Below are 24,383 nucleotides of genomic sequence, written 5' to 3' on the forward strand. Positions count from 1 at the left end.
CCCCCCCCCCATGTTTTCCCCACCCTTCATGGTGGCAAAACCTCCTGGCTCAAAACACTAATCTGCACCAGTGCGCGCGCTCTCTCTCTCTTTTGCACACAGAGTATAATCTATTTACTATGCTCCTATGTTGTTATTTTTTAAATCACATCAGAGGAGAGCAAGTTCGATGAAGGCCTTTCATCTTAACAAGCCAAAAGGATGCATCATAAAGTTATAAGTGCAAAAATCATTCCAAACTTTATCACAGAGATGTATTTATGGGAGCAAGGAGTGGGAGTCTTACAGACTCTCTGCACTAACATCTCTACAAACCCACAATGCTGATCGCAGCACTGAGTTAAGCGCAGCCAACAGACAAAGGGACAGACTATATTAAGATCAGAGAGGCTTTTTATCAGCTTAGATTCTTTGTCATCAGTCCCATCAGGAGACTCTTGACACCAGCCATTCATCTGACGAGGATGGCAAGTCATCAGAGTTCTTAGCTAAAATGTTTAGGGGACTGGATTGGGCTTCCCAACAAGGAAAGGCTAAATAATTGGGCCTTTTCAATTTAGGGGGAAGTGCAATGAATGAGGTGGGCATGATCACTGTTTAGAACATAAGAACATAAGAAGAGCCTGATGGATTGGCCCCATGACCCCTGCTCTCACAGTGGCAAACCAAATGCCTGTGGGATCTGAGCACAAGAGCCCTCTCTCCTCCCGTGATGTCCAGCAACTGGTAAGCATTACTGTCTCCAGCTGTTGAGACAGAGCACAGACATCATGACCAGTCGGCATCAATACCCCTCTCCTTCATGAATCTGTCAAAACCTCTTTTAAAGTCATCCAAGTTGGTGGCCATCACCGTCTCTTGGAGGAGTGAGTTCCATACTTTGACTCTGCGCTGCATGAAGAAGTACTTTCTTTTATCTGTAATAAATCTTCCATCATTCATCTTCATTGGATGCCCCTGAGTTCCAATGTTATGAGGGGGAGAAAAACTTTTCTGTATCTGCTCTCTCCATGCCATGCATAATTTTATAAACTGGTCACCTTTCTCACCCTTTCTCTATACTAAAAAGGCCCAAACGCTGCAATCTTTCTACATAGGGGAGTCGCTCCATCCACTTGATCATTTGGGTGGCCTTTTCTTAACCTTCTCCAACTCTATAATATCCTTTTCGAGGTGAGGAGACCAATACTCCACATGCAGCCACACCATATAACAGCATTATGATACTGGCAGTTCTATTTTCAATTCCTTTCCTAACGATCCCTAACATGGAATTTGCCTTTTTCATGGCTGCAGCACACTGGGTCAACATCTTCACAGAGCGCTCTACTATGACCCCAAGGTCTTACTCTTGGTCCTTTACCTCCAGTTCAGGCCCCATGAGCATGTATGTGAAGTAAAAAATGTTTTGCTCCAACATGCATCAGTTTACACTTGTTTCCATTGAACTGCATTTGCCATTTTACTGCCCGTTCACTCAGTTTGGAGGTACTTTTGAAACTCTTCACAAGCTCTTTTCATTTTAACAACCCTGAACAATTTAGTATCGTCGGCAAACCTGGCTACCTCACTGATCACTCCTAACTCTAGATCATTTGTGAACAAGTTAAAAAGCACAGATCCCAACACCGATTCCTGAAGAGACTCCACTTTCTACTCCTCTCCATTTATTCCTACGCTTTGCTTCCTGCAACATACAGTGGTACCTCGCAAGACGAATGCCTCGCAAGATGGAAAACTCGCAAGAAGAAAGAGTTTTCCGTTTTTCGAGGTGCTTCGCCAGACGAATTTCCCTATGGGCTTGCTTCGCAAGAAGAAAGCCCATAGGGAAATCTCCGGGGACCTCTTTTAAAATGCTGGCGGTCGGGAGCAAAGACTTTCGCCCACCGCCGGCCTTCAGAAGAGGTCCTGGACCTCTTCTGAAGGCCGGTGGGGGGCGAAAGTCTTTGCTCCCCCCCACCTGCCTTCCCGGGACAGCGGAGACTTCTCCGCTGTCCCGGGGCGATCTTAAAATGCTGGCGGGCGGCAGCGAAGCCTTCGCTGCCGACCCCCAGCATTTTAAAAGCCCCCAGGACAGCAGAGGCTTCGCTGCCGCCCGCCAGCATTTTAAAATCGCCCCGGGACAGCGGAGAAGTCTCCGCTGTCCCGGGGGCTTTTAAAATGCTGGCGGTCGGCAGCAAAGCCCTCCTGTCCCCGGAGCTTGCGGGGTGGGAGGTGGGGAGAAGGGATTTTCTTCCCACCGCCAGCCTTCAGAACAGCCTTCTGAAGGCTGGCGGTGGGAAGAAAAGCCCTTGTCCCCCCCCCCAGCCTTCAGAAGAGGTCGGGGGACAGACTGTCCCCGGACCTGGTCTGAAGGCGGTTTCCATAGGAACGCATTGATTGATTTTCAATGCATTCCTATGGGAAACCGTGCTTCGCAAGACAAAAAACCCACAAGAAGAAAAAACTCGCGGAACGAATTAATTTCGTCTTGCGAGGTACCACTGTACCCAATTCTTGATTCACAAGAGGACCTCTCTTCTTATTTCTTGACTGCTAAGCTTACTCAGGAGTCTTTGATAAGGTACTTTGTCAAAAGTTTTTTGAAAGTCCAAGTACACTACGTCAACTAGATCACTTCTATCTATATGCTTGTTGACATTCTCAAATAATTTTAATAGGTTTGTGAGACAGGACTTTCCTTTCCAGAAGCCATGCTGGCTCTGCTTCTGTGGGGCTTGTTCTTCTATGTGCTGGGTTATTTTATATTTAACAATACTTTCCACCAGTTTTCCAAGGACAGACATTAAGCTAACAAACCTGTAGTTTCCAGGATCTCCTGAGATCCTTTCTTAAAAACTGGATTTATATTGACTACTTTCCAGTCCTCAAGTATGGAGGCTGATCTGAGAGACATTATTTTCATTAGACAATTTCAGATTTGAGTTCCTTGAGAACACTCGGATGGACGCAGCAGTTGGTTGGTTTTTATTTTGTCTATTAGGCCTAGAACCTCATATGCCATCACCACTATCTATCCTAGTTTTTCAGACTTTCCTCCTGCAAAGGTTACCAGTACTTCAGGCACTGGGATCTGCCCTATATCCTCCATTATGAAGACAGATGCAAAGAAATCATTTAGCTTCCCTGCAATCTCTTTACCCTCCTTTACAACTCCTTAAACTCCCTTGTCACCCAAGGGTCCAACTGCTTCCCTAGATGATTTCCTGCTACTAATATATTTAAAATCCCAGTCCTCAGCACCAATTCCTTCAGCCCAAGAGGATGCTGATCATTGATTCTCACTGGATAACTCCAGGCATAGGAAGAGAGGAACCTGAGTTATTCCAGGCCAGTGTTTGGCCCTTTAGCCCAACAGTGTTATTCCAGGCCAGTGTTGGGGCACTTTAGATGTTTCAGAATACCCTTCCCACCAGCCCCAGCCAGCACAGCTGATGGGAGTTGTAGCCCCAAACATCTGGAGAACAAGAGGCTTGCCAAAGGCTGTTCTCCTGGATGCCTTGGGTTTTGCAAAGAGGAAATTGCAAATGGGGGGGGGGGTGAGAGAGAAACCTGCAGAGCAAGCAGAGGGTGTGTGTTGAAATAAAATGCTGGCGGATCCGTTGTCCCCTTCCCAACCATCTTTAGCAGTGTCAGATTAAATATAACCACTGCTGTGTGTTCGGAATACATTACCCCATTCTGCGAAACACATCAGGCAATGTTCTTTCATTGTTATAAAGCTTTAATATTGTCTCCTTCCCGAGGCCATTGCTGAGGGTTGAGGCTGCCGCGTCCCCTTCCCTCCCGCTCCTTGCCTGTAGCGCATCCATTCAAATTAGACATCACATCTGTCATCCCCCCTCTCTCTCCTTTTGCAGCACCAGCCCTGCTCCATCTTCTTTCAACTCTATCAGACACCTCTGTTCATTCTGTTATGATTGATCTAACACTGACAAATTAATAAACACAACACATTGGGCGTTGTGTTGCATGAATGCTTGTAATCTCGGGTAGAAAGGAAGCTCCACATTCGTAAGGCATTTTTTAAGAAATCAGAATTGCAAGAATTCCAAGAGAAAGGAAAGTGTTGTAACTGGGTGACCCCACAGTCAGCGGGGCAGTGTAGGGGCCCCCGATGGGGAGATCTGAGCTAAGGGCATTTCCCATGGGTGCCCCTGTAGTTTGGGATGCCCTAATCCCTCTGAAATTCACAATGGTGTCATCAGCTTCAAGTACCTCCTGAAGTCGTATCTTTCTCTTCTTTTTTAACCTCTGCTGTTGCATCTTGCTGTTTATGTTTCCTGGAAGAATTTCATATCAGTGTGTGTGTGTATGTGTGAGAGAGATAGTTTTAAACCATGTTTTCAAGTTACGTTTTTAGTTATCTTCTACACCGCTTAGATTTCTTGAAAATGTTAAATGGCCTAGAAAATTTCCAAATATTTCCAAGTATGGTTTTAGTTGGAGGTGACAATAAACAGGGAAGACCTTTTTCTTTTTTCCTCATTTCCTTTATTGTACAACGTTAAGTTGTGCTTTTTTATACCCCATTTTATAAATGTATCCATTTCATTCACTCCAGATTTTTTTTCTTTTGACTTTATTCTCAGAAGTGTTTTGTCATGAACGGATCTATTATTTTGTTCATATTTCTTTTTCTCCTTGTGTGTATGGTCTGCTTTTCTTGTTGAGATAAACAAACAATATACATAAATATAAAATTTCCAAACACCGGTAAATAAATGATGTGAAAATATTAAAATTTGTCTTCTCTGACTAGTTGCAGGCCTTCCAAGTCTCTGGCAGAGGAAGGGTCCCTCCACACCCTCTTTTTAACTGTAGATGAGCCAGGGATTGGGCCAGGAGCCTTCTGCGTACCAAGCAAGTGATCTCTCAATCAGCTGTGGTCCCTCGCCAAATCCTAAGACCCAGGTTCAGAGCAGAGTCTTGGTGGCAAAGGAGGAAGCAGATCTGGAATGGGCCATGGCCTTAACTGTGAAGAATTCTGGGCAACATGAAATAATCAGGAAGAATATATTGCTTTTTCAAAAGGGTCAGCCATTAATAGATTTTCTGTAGGGAATTCTTTGCTGGGAGGGGGCAGAACTATGAGTTGATGGATTGATGGACAAATCTGGCAGTGTTAGTTTTTCCTCATTTCCCCCCCCCCCAGCCTGAAGTTTAGTTCTCCCCATTCCCCCCCCCCAGTCTGCAATTTAATGAAACAAAAGCAACCCAAAATGCACCTGCATTTTCTTGCCCATTTCTCTTTGTAAACAAATTTTTGCACACCTTTTTTCTTTTTTGTCTGCATGCACAGTTTTGCATGCAATGTTCTCCACACACTTTTGGACGTGCATTTTCACCAGTGCACACATTTTTGCACACAACCTTGGGAATGGGGAACTAACTGCACTGCAAAATTTGGAGACATACTTAATTCAGAGCGTGGCTGCATCCCAGTTCACCTGTTGGTTCAGGAAGGGGAAACGAGGTGGGTTCACACTGAAACATGAAGAGAATGAATCTCTTTACCAGCCAGCAATTCATTTTCTCATCCAGGCATTTTACTTCAGCCACTTTCCTTTCCCCTCTTCACCCTATCAGTTTACCATCCATATAAAGGTCTGTATATAAAGGGGCGTGCTTCTTCGTGGTAGATAAGGAATACCCCGATTCGTGCAAAGACACATGCACAACCCACTAGTAAAAATTGTTCTTCTGTTACACTCGAAGGGGAAAGAAGACTGAAGCCCCAACATCACATGGAAAGGAGAGGAGAAATCCCAAGTCTTTCATCTATAATTTAGGAAAGTGGATGCAGTTTGGCAACAGTTAAAATGCTAAACTTCTGATGCTTTTTGACACATTTACATAATTGATTTGCTAGATAATGGACTCCACTACCTTATTTAATAAACATATTAATTATTTCAGACAACTCCCTCCCCCCAAAAAACCCTACCTACCATCTGTTAGAAGAAGGGCAACAAATTAATAATAGTAATAATAATTAAAGAGAAAATATGCACCAAAAGGCATATTCTTTCAGAAGGCATTACATGAGGTTTCAGTCAATATGTCACCCTGTCATCACTTACTTACTATCCCCTGCTGTACATTTAGTGTTTTTTTAAAATAAAAGCAAAACAAAACAACATGTATACAGCTCCCCCCCCCCCCGCAATTGTGATGTGTTCTGGAAAGTCTTGAGCATCTGACAACAGACACCCAATGCAGCTGGAAACTAGGGAGAGAGACACTGAGAGTGAGCTAAGTGTTCCATCACAGGAGATGCCTGGGGAACAGAAGACCACAAGAAGAAGACAAGCAGGGGAGGGATTCAGTCTCGAGGAATGGGATGGAAGAAGACATCTCAGCCACAAAATCTTCTTTGGAGCTGTAGGGAAGCAACCCATCGCCTTTGATTTCATTCCTCGCCGGCTCAGAGAAGGCCCAGTAGACAGGAAACATCACTTCCAATCTGGTACGCTCCACACACGGGCACAACCATCTTTTGTTTGCTTCCACAGCTATAGAGGCTGCTGCTGCTGCTGCTGCTGTGGACAATGTCGGGGCTGTAATTTGCCATCGCGTATCCCGGCGGGCCGAGGGATTTTAGCTTCAGTGAGCAGCTAAGGGGTGGAAGGAAAGAGATGCTAGCGCAGTCGCCCAGAACCGCTGCCCCCCACCCAGGGGGGGAAGACATTTTCAGGTTCAGTGGGGTTGATAAGTGCTCTCCTTTCTCTGACCTACTATTATAAACCATGGTATTTATAGCCAGCACATTTGGAGGCATCTGAAAATGAATGGAAAGGGAATCTAAACACGTCTACACAAACACACACATCCACACATCCACCCCAAGTTAGCCTAATAGCTGATATCACCATTGCAGGACTCAAATCGAATATCAGCACTCAGCAGAGGATTCCAGCAGAAGGTGTTTGGCTGTTTGAACTCAGCTAAAACATATAATACAGAGAGAACGGCCAATTTCCTTTTGGAAAATTGGTCGGCATGCGCACAGAAACGGACTGTGTAAAAACAACGAAAAAACGATCCGGGAGCGGGCTGGTTGCAAAGACTGCCGAGCGGCCCAAGAGGGGGCTCCTTGCCCGCCCTCCCCTCAAATTGCAGCAATTGATGCCAAATTGCAGCAATAACAATATACTGCAAAACAGACCCCCCCAAAAAAAAAACACAAGGAGGGAAAACAGCCAGCATCCTTTTGTCTATACTTTGAAGAAAAAATTATTACAGGTATTTTAAAAATAGCTATCCAGCTCCTGTATGTTGGTGCTGAAGAGGAAAGGATCAATAAAAAACGGTGCCCTCTGCCACTGTTAGCTTCAGAGTTAGCGGGAAAGGAGCTGCAATAGCATGTTTTAGGGCTCCAAAGGAAAAAGTGGGGTGCAGAGCTTCTGTGCAGTAGCTGACGGCCTGTACAGGCATAATCCTGGCTCCTGATGGCTGTACTTTGCAAATCAAGAGCCAAATTTGGGAATCATGATCTTCCTTTATCTCCTCTCCAGCTCCTCTCCCTATCCTTGTTTGGCTTAATCATGGGTTTGTGTAAGCTTTCTGCAACCCAGTGCCCCTCTAAATGTTTTGGACCATTGGCCACATCACACCTGCCCCCATCCATCATCAAGTTGTGGGTGAGTGATCTCTTTTGAACTGACCTGGCATTCAATGACAGCACCACCAGAGAGGATGGGGTGGTTGCTACGGCTGCATCTGTTCTGTGCGATGAGGTGTTGACTACAGACCCCAATTCCTGCACTTTTCAGGCTCTTGGAGGGGGTGATGGTATGCCCCAGCACAACTGGGGATGAAGTTGTTGAGTGCCAGAGAGCCTTCTTGGAAGTGGCACCAAGGTTACCGAATGCTTCACTACAGTAAGAGATCAAAGTGGCCCCTTCTGCCTATGCCTCTATACATCATCTAAAAACAGCTTTGTTCAGATGCACCTTTCCAAACTGGCAGTCAAGGGTTCTAGCCAGCCAGCCTTGTCATGCTTGTTTCCACACATTCCATTACATCTCCACTCCCTAGACATCCATTTTACACACATATCCCAGCAAAGCAATAACAACAACAAAAACTGCATGTATGCTAGGACTCAAATCCATTTGCTATTAGTATATGGGATATACTACAGTATATGAGTTCTGGGGTTCCATTGTGGAAGCAAAAGGCAGGATATAAATGTTTTAATTTTTTTAAAAAGGCACTTAACATTTGCAAACCCTGGTTTGAATGGAGCCCGTGTTACAGCTGCACCCGCCACCAGAGGCACGGGGGAGGGGTAGAAAAGGAACCTCTGAGAAAGGCTTGAGAGGGATGTTTGCTTAATTAGGAAACCAGACACACAGGCGAGCGCATGCATGCAAAACTGCACCATTTGCGTATCATCATTACCTTGCTATTCCCCACACAAGCTATATCAAGAGTAGGTAATAGGATAGTAATGTTAATAATTAGCAGAGATTATAAAGGCTTTAACATCAGTTGCTCTCGGAAGCTTTTGCTGGCATGGAAGATCATTGTTCCTCTGAGTTGTGGGTGCATAACTGGGTAGAAGTTCAACAGGTGGATCATGCAGACACTGTCTGCATGTTTCTAGAATCACCCAGAAGGGTTGGCTAAACTACAGAACAGCCGGCTTTCTTTTTTAATGTTAGCCAGATAGCGTGCTCATTCCCCAATACGGCTCTGATTCAGTTTCACTTCTATCACTATTGGGAGAAAAGAGTGTTTTAAGCCGGAGCTCTCCATTCTCATAGTGATGGCCTCACCCAGCAATGGGAAGAATGTGGCCCTCCAGATTGTCATTGGACTCCAGTTCTCTTCAGGACCACCCACACCCCCACCCACCCACCCACCCACACACACACCGTGATGCATAGGTTCATCTGAACCTGTGCTTACACACTTGCTTTTTACCTTCTCTTTCCAGACGGAGGCCTGTGCTTTAACGCTCCCTGTCCGAGCAGTTCCCACTCCCCTCTCCAGAGCTTTTCCTGCAAAAACACGCTTGTGAAAACTGAATCAGAGGGTTTTCTGCTGATTGATGTTTGCTCCAACTGAGCTTTAAAGAGTGGGTTTCCACAGGGAAAGTGCCCAGGCTAAAGAAGAGGGAGACTCGGAAATGGAGCTTTAAATTGTGGGCCATGCTGGAAAGAGTTAAGGGAAGTTAAGTGTAGATAATCCCTGAGCCCTTTGGCAGGGCTGTTGTGGTTGGACTCCAATTCCCATCATCGCTGGAGGGCTGCAGGTTACCCATCTCTCACCTAACTCTCAACGCCCATCCTGAAGAATGCAGATTTATCACAATTTGACATGAATGCTGGAACACCCCAGCCCAAGTTTCAATGCAGTTGTTCAGGTTCTAGATCTTAAGCATGAGAGACCTTCCAAATGCAAAGCCATTTCTAATTTGCTTCCCAAATCCTCAAGCTCACCTGCTATGAAAAACTACTGATCATGGCAACGGCCATATTCCAATCACCCCATTTCCCCGCATTTAATATAAAATTATTTGCACAGAAAGGCTAAGGTACAAATGAGTTTCAAATCAAGACAGAAATAAATGCCCAGCAGGACACACCAGAATCTGCAGATAGCAAGGATGACAACTCATAATTAAAAGGACACCAAGCAAGAGAGAAAAGATACAAGGCATCAGTATTCAGAACACTCTTTTTAAAAAAATAAAATGTGGATTCTGCATGCAATGGATGCTGCCAGCTATAAAACAGATCTGGGAGATCCCCATCACAGAACTGTGTTGCATTGCAAATGGCCCAGCCCAGTGGGAAACATCTTCCATGCAAGAACTCCAGGGAATGATCCTGGCTCAGTGTTAAGAGTGCCTGCTTTGCATGCAGAAGGTCCCAGCTTCAACAGCTTCAATCCTCAGCATCTCCCTGCCCGAAACCTGGAGAGCCACTGCCAGCCAGGGGAGACAATACTGAGCTAGTGATCTGACTCAGGATCAAGGCAGTTTCTGATGTTCCTAAGTTCCATAGAAATGAATGGGATCTGAGCATGTATACCGCTGAGCTAGAGGAAGTTTTGCAGCTGAATTGTTAACCAAATGTCTGATCCCAACAGGACTACTCGCCTGTTCAAGGCTCTCATGAAGCTAGTGTATTTCAAGTAACATGAGCAATGGATCTCTTTCCTGCCTTTGGAGGTAAGACTAGACATTTGTAATGCCACTGTTTATGTAAGCCTTCAATATTTCCTTTTTTTGTACTTTGATGTCTTAATTCTGATGGCTGCTATGTACTCGTTGTGTAGTTCATTATTCATTATTTTGATTTACTATTTGGTTGAACTCTGGGTGGTTTTATATTTTATCACTGTCATTTTTTAATTATTATTACTATTAGCTGCCTTGAACATCTTCTGAAAAATAGGAAGGATAATATTTTTCTTAAAAATAAATAAATGAATGAAATGAAATGGAAAAGACTGTTGTAAGATATCTGGCCCTCACCTTACTAGGAAGTCATAAAAAAGAAAGGAATGTAGAGTAGACCTATTTGTATCAATGAACTTGTTGAGCCATGACCATTGAATCTGATGGGTAAACTTTGAGCATGACATCATTGGATGCAACATCATCATGCAATCTAGTGCTTTTCAAGCCGGGTGTAATACCTTCACTAGGTGAAATAGTTACTTGTTTGTAAAAATGATCTGGCAAAAAATGAGATAGATTAGATAGATAGATAGATAGATAGATAGATAGATAGATAGATGATAGTTGATAGATAGATAGATAGATAGATAGATAGATAGATAGATAGATGATAGATAGATATAGATATAGATAGATGATAGATAGATAGATAGATAGATAGATGATACATACATACATACATACATACATGATAGACTGATTTTATATCTCACCATTTTTTCTCTCTCCCCCATTTTATTCTCACACTATGAGAAAGGTTATGCTGAGAGGCAGTGACTGGCCCAAGGTCACTCACTGAACCTGAGTTCACTGTGAAAAAAGGAAGCTGGACTAGGTAAGAACCTCAGAGGTAGACTACCCCAATACATGGAAGCTTCATTTGTCTAACATGACTGGTTGCTCCTTCATAAAGCTGGTGTGGTAAAGCAGTCAGTGTGCTGGACTCTCACTGGGATTCAAAGCTAGCTGCAAAGGTCAGTGGGTGAGTGCAGGCATACACACACACACACACACACACACACACTCATCTATTTCAATATCATCTAAATCTATATCAGCCTCACTTACCTCTGAGATTGGACATAAGGATAAAACTTAGGGAGGAATAATAATGTGTACACCCTGTCCTGAGCTCCTTGAAGGAAGCGGGGGGACCTAAGAATGTAAGAGCCTGCTGATCAGGCCAATGATCCCAGTAGCCAGCTGGATGTCTTAATGGGAAACCACCGTGGTGGCAGGGCAGGGCCTGGCTAGTAGCCATTGACAGCCTCAGATGGACCTTTGGACTAATCCTGCAGGCCTCTTCCTACCTTCTTAGGAGATGTTATCCCCGGGTTTTTAAAAAGAACCATCAGCACTTTGGACAACATCTATTTATATAGAATAAATGGGATTGTGGCAAAATCCATTGGGAATGTCTCCTGCACAACACCTACCATTGCAGTGGAGGAGCCCCCTATGCTGTGCACTTGAGCAGTCAACATTCAGTTCAAAAGGGCTTGGGCAGGAGACCTTCCCTGGGGATGAGGCCCTCACTTCCCGAGAGAGATGTGGGCAAGCAGATGAGATGGGACTGTCACAAAGCGTATTTCAGGCGTGGCGTGAAAGGAGATCTCAGGCAGCTGTTGCAACACAGCTATTGGTCAGGAAAGCATCACACATATTGGTAGTGAACCTGATTCTCAGAGGGCCAATCCATATGGAATGGACACACACACAGAGAGAGAACTATGGAATGGAGTGTCCTGGAAGGGGGCAGAACCATCTGGCTGGACAGTAGCCCCCTACTGAGACACTGGGTTGCAGATGTTACTTTCATACTTTTAATCGCTTCCGCATCGAGTAGAATTGCCTTTCCTCCCCCCACTCCCACTGCACTTCCCCTTTCATAAATTGAAGTGTTCCAGTTGAACAAATCAAGCAGCATATTTACTCCACATGCTCAATTATACATGTGCTGCTGTGTTCAATTATACATGATGGAAGAGAAGATGGAGAAATGCTATTGGATGACAGAGAGAAGGTGGAATTACTCAACACCTACTTTGCCTCTGTCTTCACTCAAAAGAAAAGTGATGCCCAACCTGGTGATAACAGAATAAATGGTGTAAGGAGGAGCTGCAGCTCAAGATAGGAAAAGAGGTAGGAAGGGAACCCCTAGCTACTTTAAAGGAATTCAGATCTCCAGGGCCTGATGAGCTGCATCCAAGGGTACTGAAGGAGCTTGAGGATGAAATTTCAGAGCCTTTGTCTAGAATCTTTGAGAATTCTTGGAGAACAGGTGAGGTCTCTACAGACTGGAGGCGGGCAAATGTTTCCCCATCTTCAAAGTTGGGGGGGGGTAGAAGACCCAGGTCCTAGAACAGATAATTCAGCAGTCAGTCTGCAAGCATTTAGAAAAGGATACTGTGATTACTAAGACCCAGCATGGGTTTCTCAAAAATAAGTCATGCCAGACTCATCACATTTCTTTTTTTTTGTTTTGTTTTTTTGTTTGTTGGAATTACCAATTTGGTGGATCAGGGGGATGCTGTGGACATAGTGTATCTTGATTTCAGTAAGGCTTTTGACAAAGTCCCCCATGATATTATTGTGAGGAAACTGGTGATGAAGCTTATGAAGAAGCTGGTAAAATGTCAGTTAACTGTTAGATGGCTTTGAAGCTGGTTGACAGACTGGACCCAAAGGGTACCTATTAAGGGGGTGCTCATCTAGTTTGCAGATGACAACAAACTAGGAGGGTATGATATTTTTGTGAGGAAGCTGGTAAAATGTGGGTTGAACAAGGTAACTGTTAGGTGGATTTATAGCTGGTTGATGGACCGGACCCAAAGAGTACTCATTAATGGTTCCTCATCATCCTGTCTTGGTCTCACTGTTGTTCAATGTCTTTATAAACAATTTGGATGAAGGAATTGAGAGGGTTTTCATTAAATTTGCAGATAACAACAAACTAGGAGGGGTAGCTACGGTAAGGCTGCAGAAGGCAGAATCACAATTCAAAATGACCTTAACAGATTGGAGAGTTGGGCGCAAGCTAACAAAATCAATCTCAATAGCAACAAATGTAAGGTTCTGCACTTAGGCAGGAAGAACCAGATGCACAAATATAAGATGGGGGTCACCTTGATTACTTACAGCACATGTGAAAGGGATCTAGGGGTCTTGGTGGACCACAAGGTGAACAAGTCAATAGTGTGATGCAGCAACAACAAAAAGCTAATGCTGTTCTAGGCTGCATCAACAGTAGTGTTCAGATCAAGGGAAGTAAGAGTACCACTCTATTTTGTCTTGGTCGGATCACACCTGGAATACTGTGTCCACTTCTGAACACCACAATTTAAGAAGGATGTTGACAAACGTGTACAGAGAAGGGCAACCAAGATGATTAAGGGTCTGGAAACTAAGTCATGCAAGGAGTGCTTGAAGGAGCTGGGTATGTTTAGCCTAGAAAAGTGGAGATTGAGAGGAGGTATGATAGCCATCTTCAAATATCTTAAGGGACGTCACGTGGAGGATACAGCAAGCTTGTTTTCTCCTGCTCTGGAGCGAGGGACTCAAACCAATGGCTTCAAGTTACAAGAAAGGAGATTCTGACTAAACATCAGGAAAAACTTTCTGACAGTAAGAGCTGTTGGTTAGTGGAATAGTCTACCTCAGAAGGTTGTGGGCTCTCCTTCCTTGGAGGTTTTTAAGCCAAGGTTGAATGACCATCTGGCATGGATGCTTTAGCTGAGATTCCTGCATTGCAGGGGGTTGGACTAGATGACCCTTGCTGTACCTTCCAACTCTACAATTCCATGATCATGTTATTCTATTACCATTGGTTATAGTGGCAGGGGCTGATGGGAGTTGTAGTCCAATAAGAACTGGAGGGCTGCCTTGACAAAGGCTGGGCTACTTGATCCTTTGCTTGACTGGAAGTGTCATGGGTTAAAGCTGGGCTCTCTGCAGGAAAAGTCTTGATCACTGAGCTGTGCCCTCCTAGACCAAGGATAAACGCCCCCCTCCCAGACCCAACATGCAGTGAACAAAGTCCTTCTTCATGCAGCCCATAGTTAAACTGTGGAACCCATTCCCACAGGAGGCAGTGAGGACCACCAACTTGGATGGATTGGACATATTCATGTAGGATAAGGCGACCATGATGGCTATGCTCTGTCTCCATGACTGGCTACAGCAATGCTTCTGAACACCAGTTGCTTGAGACAGCAGGAGGGGAAAGGGCTCTTTGCTTGGGTCCTGCTTGTCAGTTTCCTACAAGCACCTGGTTGGCCAATGTGAAAGCAGGATCCTGGATGAGATGGGTCCTCTTTGGCCTGATCCAGCAGGCTCATCTTATATTCTTTAAAGGTATGGCTACCAGCAACAGATTCCTCATAGGCAGCTCTCCTCTCCTCTGTTTCAGCTCTAAGAACTGGGGTGGAGAAAGAAGCTTGAATCCTGTCATCAGCAGACATTTCTTCAAGCAAACGCACAGAGTGAGTTATTGGCTTATCAGCTGCATGGCTGTCATCCTCTGAAACCCAAACATGGTGACAGCTTCCAACACCAAGGGGAAATAATCAGGAAATGATTTTTTCCAGCATCCAGTTCTCACAGTGTCCAACCAGATTAGTAAAAGTTGCACCCAATTATGAGTAATTTAATAGCCCATGTGATAGGCCTGCCCCCCCAATGCTTAAATGATGCCTTGGCACATGAACCAACACTTTCAAACAACAACAACACTGAGAGTACTGTGGGATAACCAGCCTCATATAAACAGCATGCTTAAGTCTAAATGCATGAAGAGGTTAGGACCATAGAGTAATGTGTCCTGCTAGGCTTAGCTATGTCACTTCACTTTACCTTGGGAGAAAATGAGTCATCAAGTTACTGTTGTACCCTACTTGAGAAGCTCAGCGTGTGAAGTGGTTTGAATTGGTTGCTGCGGCTCAGCCACATGGCTCTCATCAGGAACTGTTTAGTTCTGATACCAATAATCTAGGAACCTCTACCACTTTGTAAGTAAACTACATTTTACTGCCTATGCAACTTTTCTGACTGATGTATGGAAAAACACATGAACCAGACCTTTGAAGAATTTGTAAGTAAACCATTTTTTAACTTACCAAACCTGTGGTCTTTTCCTATGCTGGGGGAAGAGGTAAACTTTTAAGGTACTTGGAAGGGCATGTTTTAAAAGTCTAAACCTATATTTCTACGCTTTACTTTGCTGATACTTTGTGATTTTAAATCTCTGCTGAGGTTCTCTCATCAAAGAGAACTTGCCCCAAACTTGGATATTGGTACCTAGGAAATTCTTTCTCTCTATATATAAATGTACCAACAAGAACAAGTACCTTTGGGCACAGAAGCATAGACTTAATAGTTTCTTAAGGCTGAGTCCTGCTTGTCTTGTTTGAGTGAGACTCCAATTAGCCATTTATTCCCCTATAAACCATCTTGAGCAGGTTGACACAATGCTGCTGGTGGTGGTTTGAGCATTGCTAACAAGCAATTGTCTGCCTGCTGTTTCTTTGGGAACAGGAGGAAAAGATTTTAACTGATAGTTGGTGCTGCTTAGTTAATCTGTAGGCAAGATTACCTAGATTAACTAGGCTCTCTTTACTGGGAGGAATATTGACTAATTTTGGGAAATCCTGGGGGGAATAACCCTTCTCTCCAAGCATCCAAATGGTTTAAATGCTACTCAAAACACTTCTGTGTTCCCTTGTCTGTGGCTCCTGCAAAATGTCATTCCCTTGCCATGTCCTTTGCCCTCACTCACCTTGGCCTTAGCTGCCCACACTGCCACTGAACCCAGTTGGCTGTGGCCACTTATGTGACTCCCTTTATCCACCTGTGAAAACATCACATCAGACACTAGGTTTAACATCATAGGCAAAAATTGTTTGAGTCACTATAACCAATCAGACGAAATGGCTGCTGAGGACAGTGAGGGCAAATGGGAGTAGCAAAGAGGAATGTCAGCAGCACTGACTACATCCGGCAAAAAATGTCCAGAGTGGGAGCCACTTGTTGAGACCAACAAAAATAAACATGCAAAAAGAAAAATCCATTTTCTGCTTTCTACTCTCCAATAATCAAAGGCAGGAGACAAAGGTTTAAGGAAGATTCACAAACAAGTAGAGTCTCTGCACAGAGAACAGAACAAATTTTAGAGCAATTTTGGGGAAATCTCTCCACTCAGATTCAATCCTTTTTTTGGGGGTAGGGAGGGGAGTATCAAAATTTCTTTAATCTTGCCTACACAGAAAGGTCAGAGAAAGCCATGTCTTCAGAAGCTACAGCAACTATTCAGGATTAGCAGAAGGTGTTCTGACATCTGCCTCCTGCTGGTCCTCTCACTCTTCCTTCTGAAGCATGCAATGCTAACAACTGTCGGATGCAGGAGGCTGGATTAGATCTAGGGCAGCCATTCCTTTGTCCTGGTGTTTTGGCACTGAGTCAACAGAGAACTGACACTCTCCCCCTGCAGCCAAGATGTTGTCAGGCTCCAACTCCCATCTTCCCTGACCATGGGAGGGCACTCCAAGGGGGGAAACACAATGCCCAAATTTCCACATGTGCAAAAGTGAAACACAGCTGCTTGGGAAAAGCACCAGGCTGCCTCCCTGGACATATTCTCAGCAGGGCTACAAAAAGTTGAGCCATAATGTTACTCATAAAAAGATCCGTGATCAGGAGATGACGCAGGAGACCTCAGGCCATTGTGGCTTTTTTGTTTTCATGCAAGTGAGAAATGTCCCCCCACCCACCCACCCACTACAAATATAGCCTTTCAAGATAAAAACACTTGAGGATATACATGGCCATTGCCTGCAGACCAGTGATACTTAAATGTTGGGTTGACACCCATCCATGGTTTAATCATGGAAGTTCTCTGGGTGGAAGCTCAATCTGCTACTGGCACCTGGTCCAGTTGATCACAAAACCTCAGGGTCAGTGGGAGGGAGAGCAGCTCTGGGTTTTAAGTGGAACCCCAAAGTTACTGCTGATAAATGGTTTCAGTATCACAGTTCTTGCCTTGCACTGACATCCACCTGTCAGGCCTGAGATATTTCTTGGGTTATTAATTGCATTTTAACCCCACTCTTCTTCAAGGCTCAAGGTGTTGAACGTGGTTCTTCCCCACGCCAGGAGTGTAATTCTCACAACAATCTTGTGAGGTGGGTTAAAGCTAGGAGGGAGTAACTGGTCCAAGGACAGAACTTGAACCCAGGACTCCCTGCTCCTAGTCCAGCTCCCCATCTACTAGATCACAGCAGCTCCGTGCTGTTGACTTGCAGGCCTATAATTCAAATATTCAGAAGCTAGCAGGTGGCCCAAATGGCAGAACATAAAGAAGCGGCAACGTGAACATACATATAGGAAAGAGTAAGTCCTGGCACCACACCAGGTTCCGCACACAGCAAAGATTCAGTTTTGCAGGGTCTGCATTATCTCTGTTTTAGGATTAGTGCAATGTGAAACACAGCAACTGCTGTTATGTAACTCAACCCTCAGTATACAGTTGTCAGGCTGGGTAAATTTAACTCTGCAGGTTTAGGACATGAGGCCTCTTGCCAAAGATGTGTCTCTGTCAAGTGATCTGTGAGATTTAAAGGCACCTTGCTCCTGCTTCTATCCCTTCATGTTAGGGTGAGATTCAGCCTGGCTATTGGGAGCTTTAAAAAAATTTAAAATCTTGGTATTAACCCTTTTGGTGCCATAGCTCGGAACCAGAGCACCTGCTTGGCCTGCAGAAGGTTTCAGGCTCAATCCCAGGAAGCTCTGCAAGTGTTCCCTGCCTGGAACCCTGGAAACCCCCTGCCATGTTGGCAATACTGAGCTAGATACTGAGCTGGATGGAGCCCCAGCAAAGCAGCTTTCCGTGTTCTTATGCCTTTGGGACAGAAGCCTAGGGCTTCCTTCATTGGAATGGGCAAGGGGGAAGGCCTAAACACAGCAGGGCGGCTAGCTTGCCACATTTCAAAGTAAGAGGATACAGAGCCCAGTGTTTACAAAATAGCTACCTAGCTGCACTTAACAGCATGATGCCTTGGGACAGAAAGTTTCATGGCACAGAATCGGGCACCAAGGAGAAAGGTAAAGCAGACACAACATTGGGGTGGGTGCATCTGGCCAGCAAGTTGATAACTCAATTGCCTGAGCTGATCTGCACACATCATCTAAAGAGGAGGGGCTGTGTGGCTCTGGGCATGTGTGCAGGCACACACGCAAGAGGGCAGGTTGGCTGTGCCCACCTCCGGCCATGCCCACCACTGGCAATACGGGGCCCTGCAGGGTTGGACAAGGGTGAATGGGGCCAAAGGCCCCAGGCCAAAGAAAGGTGAATGGGTGTAGGTGCTTGCCTGCTCACCTGACATATGCATCCAACAAGCATACCACAAAATGCCCAAAATTTCCAATGGTGTGTGCGTGCTTGTGTGCGTGCGTGCATGCATGCATGCATGCATGTAACTACTTGCCTTCACAACAAGCTAAACTGGAAGCACGTCATGGACTGAGCTCACTTTCGGATCATCATTTCAGGGCCCCCACTATCTGTCCCCACACTGCTGCTCCCATTCTGACGGCTGCTGCCTTATCCAATTGACTATAAAAAGCTGTCAGTCTAATGCAACTGAGCTCAAGGTAAACGCACTTTGAATCAGCCATCTGCCAGAGCCTCTCATGAGAAAGGCAACACTTAAAGATGAATTAAATCTCTTTCTCTGGACCTTTAATATTAGATAATTCCTACAGTTTTCCAGTATTATTATTATTATTGGGCACATATGTCTCGGATGACCCCTTCTTCTGGATATCCATGTCTGTGTAAATTTTATGAAATAAATAAATAAATAAATAAATAAATAAATAAATAAATAAATGCAAACATGACCAGAGCCTCCCCTCGCAACTGACATTCAGAGGCATGTTGCCTCTGATCCTCAAGGCACTACACGGCCATCATGACTGGTAGCTACAGATAGCCTTATCCTCCGTGGCTTTGTCTAATCCCTCTAATAGCTGCCCAGGTTGGTGGCCAGCACCACGGTTTGTGGCAGTGAGTTCCATTAGTCTTTCCTAAACATTCAGCTTTGAAGGATGACTCCACCAGGTTCCAGTATTATGAAAGAAGGAGAAAGACTCCTCTTGGTCGTCTTTCTGCACACCATGCATGACACTATATACCTTGACCATGTCCCGCCCAGTCAATTAGTCCATCAAACTCAGTACTGTCAACACAGACTGGCAGCAGCCCTCCAGGATTTCAGGCAAAGGGACTCTCTCTCTCTCTCTCTCTCTCTCTCTCTCTCTCTCTCTCTCTCTCTCTTAAAATTTATTAGAAACTGCTAATCAGTTTACACAAATCATAAAATACACACCAAGATTTTCAATAAAATTCAATAAAACTGTGGGGGTCAGACCTGGTGAGGTAATTCACTCATCATCACAGATGTCTCTGGCTCCTCCATGGCGCTTCCTGGCAGGCTGGCAGGCTTGCCCATCTGCAGAAGTGAAAATGCTGCAGCTACTTTGCTTCCATGAACCTTGTGGAAGGATAAAGAGCAGGCAATATCATTGAGCTTCCACAGGGCCTGCTGTCACTGATGCTATGGGAAGGGAATGGAAGGGAAGCAGCCCAGAAATGTCATTGGCTGACTCAAATGCTGTGAGGGTGATCATGCCCTGCTGGTGGTTTTGCCTGAATGGGCACTGGTAGCAGAACTGCGTGGTCGAGCCTTCCCCCCTCCCCAAACTGTGAGAAGATAAGGTGTGCTTCCTGCATCGCAGAGGGTTGGACTAGATGACTCTTGGGGTCCCTTCCAACTCAACAATTCTATGATTCCAGAAGAAGAGCTGGGCTGGATCAGGCCAATGACCCATCTAGTCCAGCCTCCTGTTCTCATAGTGGCCAACCAAATGCCTATGTGATTCCCAGAAACTAGTATTCAGAAGTTCACTGCCTCCGACAGTGGAGGTAAAACAGAGCCACATATCTGCCAACTGCCAACTGTCAAAACCGGGACATGCAATTTTTTCCTGTGAGAGTAAAGCAGCCATTTGGGGTACCTTGCTCTCATGCAATTTCGAGAAGACATCTCACCCCCCCCCAAAAAAACGTGCTTTTTTTCCAGGTCTACGATCTTGTGCAGTGCCCCAAAATGTGTGTTTTTGCGCACCATGCCCCAATAAACATTTTTTCATGTCTGCAATCTTGTGTGGGATAAGGAAGATGGTATCCTGGATTTGGACTGCTTTGTGCTGGAGGGTATGTAGCCATCATGGTTGGGACCACTGAAGGACTGGAAGTGGAGTGGCTCAATATTGTAGAACTTCAGGTGCCTGTAGAAAGCTAGCATGTCAGGGAAAGGGGTCTGGCTTATGCTTCTCTCCCCTCAGGTTATGTCTGTGTTCAGGGATTTTTACTTCATAAGGGAGTATTCAGACCTACAACTTTCCACCTGCATCCTGTAATTGTAGAGTACAAGAGAGGCTGTACTGTTCCATCCTCCTAAATATGTACTAATACTCTGCAAAGGCATCCAGCAAAAAGTTACTTGGCTGTTTAAAACTGTAACAGGGGACGTTCTGCTGCTTGCCAAACCATAGAAGCCACACTGTCTCATGGGGCAATTTTAAAACTTCCTGTTAAGAACTCTAATGTTTATGGTGTTCTCCACAGATGGGGGAGGAGAATTTAAATACAGTGCCATCCAAGAAATCTAACCTGGAAAAATGCAGCTTGCTTCAAATGCAGTGCCAAGGAATTTGATTCAACTAGTGCTTTTCTGTCTGTTCCAAATATTATTCTGGCAGCATTGCTAGAATCCAGAAGGCTCAAGTCAAATCTATTGCATGCTCCTTTGGAAGGATTTCCACACTTTCATGCTGCAGCAATGCTTCTTCTGTATTTTTCTGCTGTGTTCTGATATTTCAAAGCATACATGTTGTTGCAAATGCCACAATATTTTTATTATGAGATACTACAAACCCCATGTTGCAGATTCAATCTGATATCAGAAGCATTCATACCAAAAACAGTGAATGCAACAGCCATTTGGGCAATGGCAGAGTTGAAACATATATGCCAAATACACGCACACACAAATGCAGTTTTTTCCAGTCAAATTTTATCAAATGTGACTTCTTTTTTTAATCAAAATCAGAGTGCTCCAGACTTCACAGCATTTCTTGCTGTGTGTGTGTGTGTGTGTGTGTGTGTGTGTGAGAGAGAGAGAGAGAGAGAGAGAGAGAGAGAGAGAGAAGATTTTATAATTATATTATATGCCTCTATATTATGTTATATTATATAGAGTGATGAAGGGATAGAGTAACTCTCCTATGAGAAAAAGCTGCAGCATTTGGGACTTTTTTTAGTTTTAAAAAAAGACAAGGATGAGGTACTATAACAGAAGTTTATAAAATTAAGCATGGCACGGAGAAACGGACAGAGAAAAGTTTGTCTCCCTTTCTCATTACACAAGAACTCATGAACATCCAATGTTGAAAGACTTAGGACAGACACAAGAAAGAACTTCTTCATGCTGTGCATAGTTAAACGGTGGAACTCTCTGCCACAGGACGCAGTGATGGATTGGACAGATTCGTGGAGGATAAGTCTATCCATTCCCATTCGCCATGGGGGCTGTCCTGGGCCTCCACAAGAGGCAGCAGCAATGCTTCTGAGTCCTGGCTACAGTACCAGTTGCTGGGACCCACAGGAGGGCAGAGGGCTCTTGCCTTTGGGTCCTGCATCTGCTTGGGTGGGTCACTGGTCTGATCTAGCAGGCTCGTCTCATGGTCTTATGAAAACAAAATAAAAAGCATGGCATGCCCAAGAAAGTTATCAAATATTCAACAAATATTTGAGCAGCTAAGAGAATAATCTACATCGGAATCCATAAAAGGGTTGCTGAAGAGACATTTTTGGAGCAATGCATTTCATTTCCAAATAAAGGGCAGATCATTCCAGAGGGACTTTATTACCTGGTCCCTAAAGGATGGAAGTAGAGATGCTTTTCTCTAGGGGGAGCGGAAGCAGCTTGAAAAACAGGCATGTGCTCTCTCTCTCCCCCCTCCCAACCCTCTTAGCAAAAATGCCAAAGCTGCTCAGGCTGCCCCCCCCCCCCCTTCTGAAACATATTGTTTCGAGCGGGGATTGTTTTGCCAATAAGCATTAGATCTCTGCTTCTTTAAAATTCAGAACTGGTAGCACAGGCTGCCAGCCCATAATCATAGCTTGCTTTTTAACAATTGGCTAAACTTAGTTGTCAAATCCGTGTGCAGGAATCTTTTCCAGCAAGGCTGCAGCTTAATTTTTTTTTTTTATCTAGCCAGAAGGAAGCTCATTAGAATAGTAGCAAGCTAAGCTAAAATTTGTTACGCTATCAAGAAGTTCAACTCGTGCTAGGGAAGAAGAAGGGGGCGGGAGCAGCCTTTTGCCCATAATCAGGGAGCAAAACATTCAAAGCAGTAAAAATGAGGGTAACCAGCAAAGGGCCACATCAGCAGAGCAGAAGTGGAACAACTGGGCCACCATGGGGAGACGTGGCGGCCGAGGGCAGGAATGATAAGAAGCAGAAGGTTCCAGTGACTCTCAAATTCACTCTCAATGTAGGGAAGTAGAAAAATGTATTATTTCAAAAGGCATTCTGAATATATTCAGAGCTGCTTGCATATTCTGCATTTTTGCAGGAGCATTGAGAAAGAGAAAGAGCTAGAAAGCCAACTCATGCCTGCTGCTGGCAACATTCTAGTCCTTATGACTCCAAGAATATGCCTAACCATTTGCGGGCTTTCAGGGAAATTTCTCCTCCCTCCACACAATGGGCTGAAGCTGAGGGGTTGGACACAGAAGTGTCTTTCTTTCACAGGAGAGACTCTCCCACAAGTAGGATTTAAAAGAGAAGGGCAAAACAAGAAGTGGGTTTTACACAGAGGGGAAAGGGCAGGGAGAAGGTGTGGGGCCAAGCAAAGAGCTCACAAAACTCTTAAGCATGGGTAGGCAAACTAAAGCCCGGGGGCAGAATCCGACCCAATCGCCTTCTAAATCCGGCCCGCAGGTGGTCCCAGAATCAGCGTGTTTCTACATGAGTAGAATGTGTGCTTTTATTTAAAATGCATCTCTGGGTTATTTGTGGGGCATAGGAATCTGTTCAATTTTTTTTTTCAAAATAAGGTCAGGCCCCCTGACAAGGTCTGAGGGACAGTAGACCGGCCCCCTGCTGAAAAAAGTTTGCTGACCCCTGCTCTTAAGGCACAGAATGACCATTTCTCCCCACTGCCACTGAACAATTGCAGTTGCTCAAGGACAGCCCTCCAGAGTCTCTACGCAGCCCCTGGAAGTTTTGTGCTTCAGTTTGATCCTGATGGCTGATGAATCCCCAAAGGGTAGAAAATGCAGCTGAAAAACCAACTCCATAGCTCAGGGCTATGAAACAGCAGAAGCACCAGCCACCAAAATCCAAAATTTTGTCTGGGCTAGTTGGGGTGGGAGCTTGCATTATTAGTCTCCATTGATTTAGCAAAGGAAATGGTTGTTCTGGACTGGCTCATATGTAAGGTAGTTTGTGGTGCTTAGTGGTACACCTGCCACAGCAGAGCCAGACACCTCCATCTGCCCCAGTTGCATTAAAACATGTCTCTCTCATATCGGTCTCTACAGTCACAGCAGGCGCTGTAACTCTCCAAAGGTCTGACTTCACCAGCAAAGGCACTTCCAAAACAGACGGATGCCAACCATTTAGTGTGGTTGTTTCATTTTTATAAATTGTATGAAATGCTAATGCTTTCTATTAATTTTTCTCTTTCCCCTGCACAACCACAAGCACCACATAACCATAAAACTCATTCTGCACTTGTTTAAAATCCATCTTTTAGTGTGACAGTACTTACACTTTGGAACTCCTTGCCTATTGACATTAGGCAGGTGCCTTCATTGTACTGTTTTCGGCATGTGCTAAAAACAATTTTGATCAAACAAGCCTACACAGGCATGTAGAATGTTGCTGTATGCCTTAATCTGTATTTAATATATTTGTAATCTGTATTTTAATAACTTTTAAAATAGTTTTTTAAACTGATATTTCTATTATCTTCTTTCTAAGCCACTGGGGGGGTGGGGTTGTTCACAGTCAAGAGGTTTATAAATTTTATGAAAAAATAAATTTATTTTATGAAATAAATATTT

This window comes from Podarcis raffonei, chromosome 14, assembly GCF_027172205.1.
Source record: "Podarcis raffonei isolate rPodRaf1 chromosome 14, rPodRaf1.pri, whole genome shotgun sequence".
NCBI lineage: Eukaryota > Metazoa > Chordata > Lepidosauria > Squamata > Lacertidae > Podarcis > Podarcis raffonei.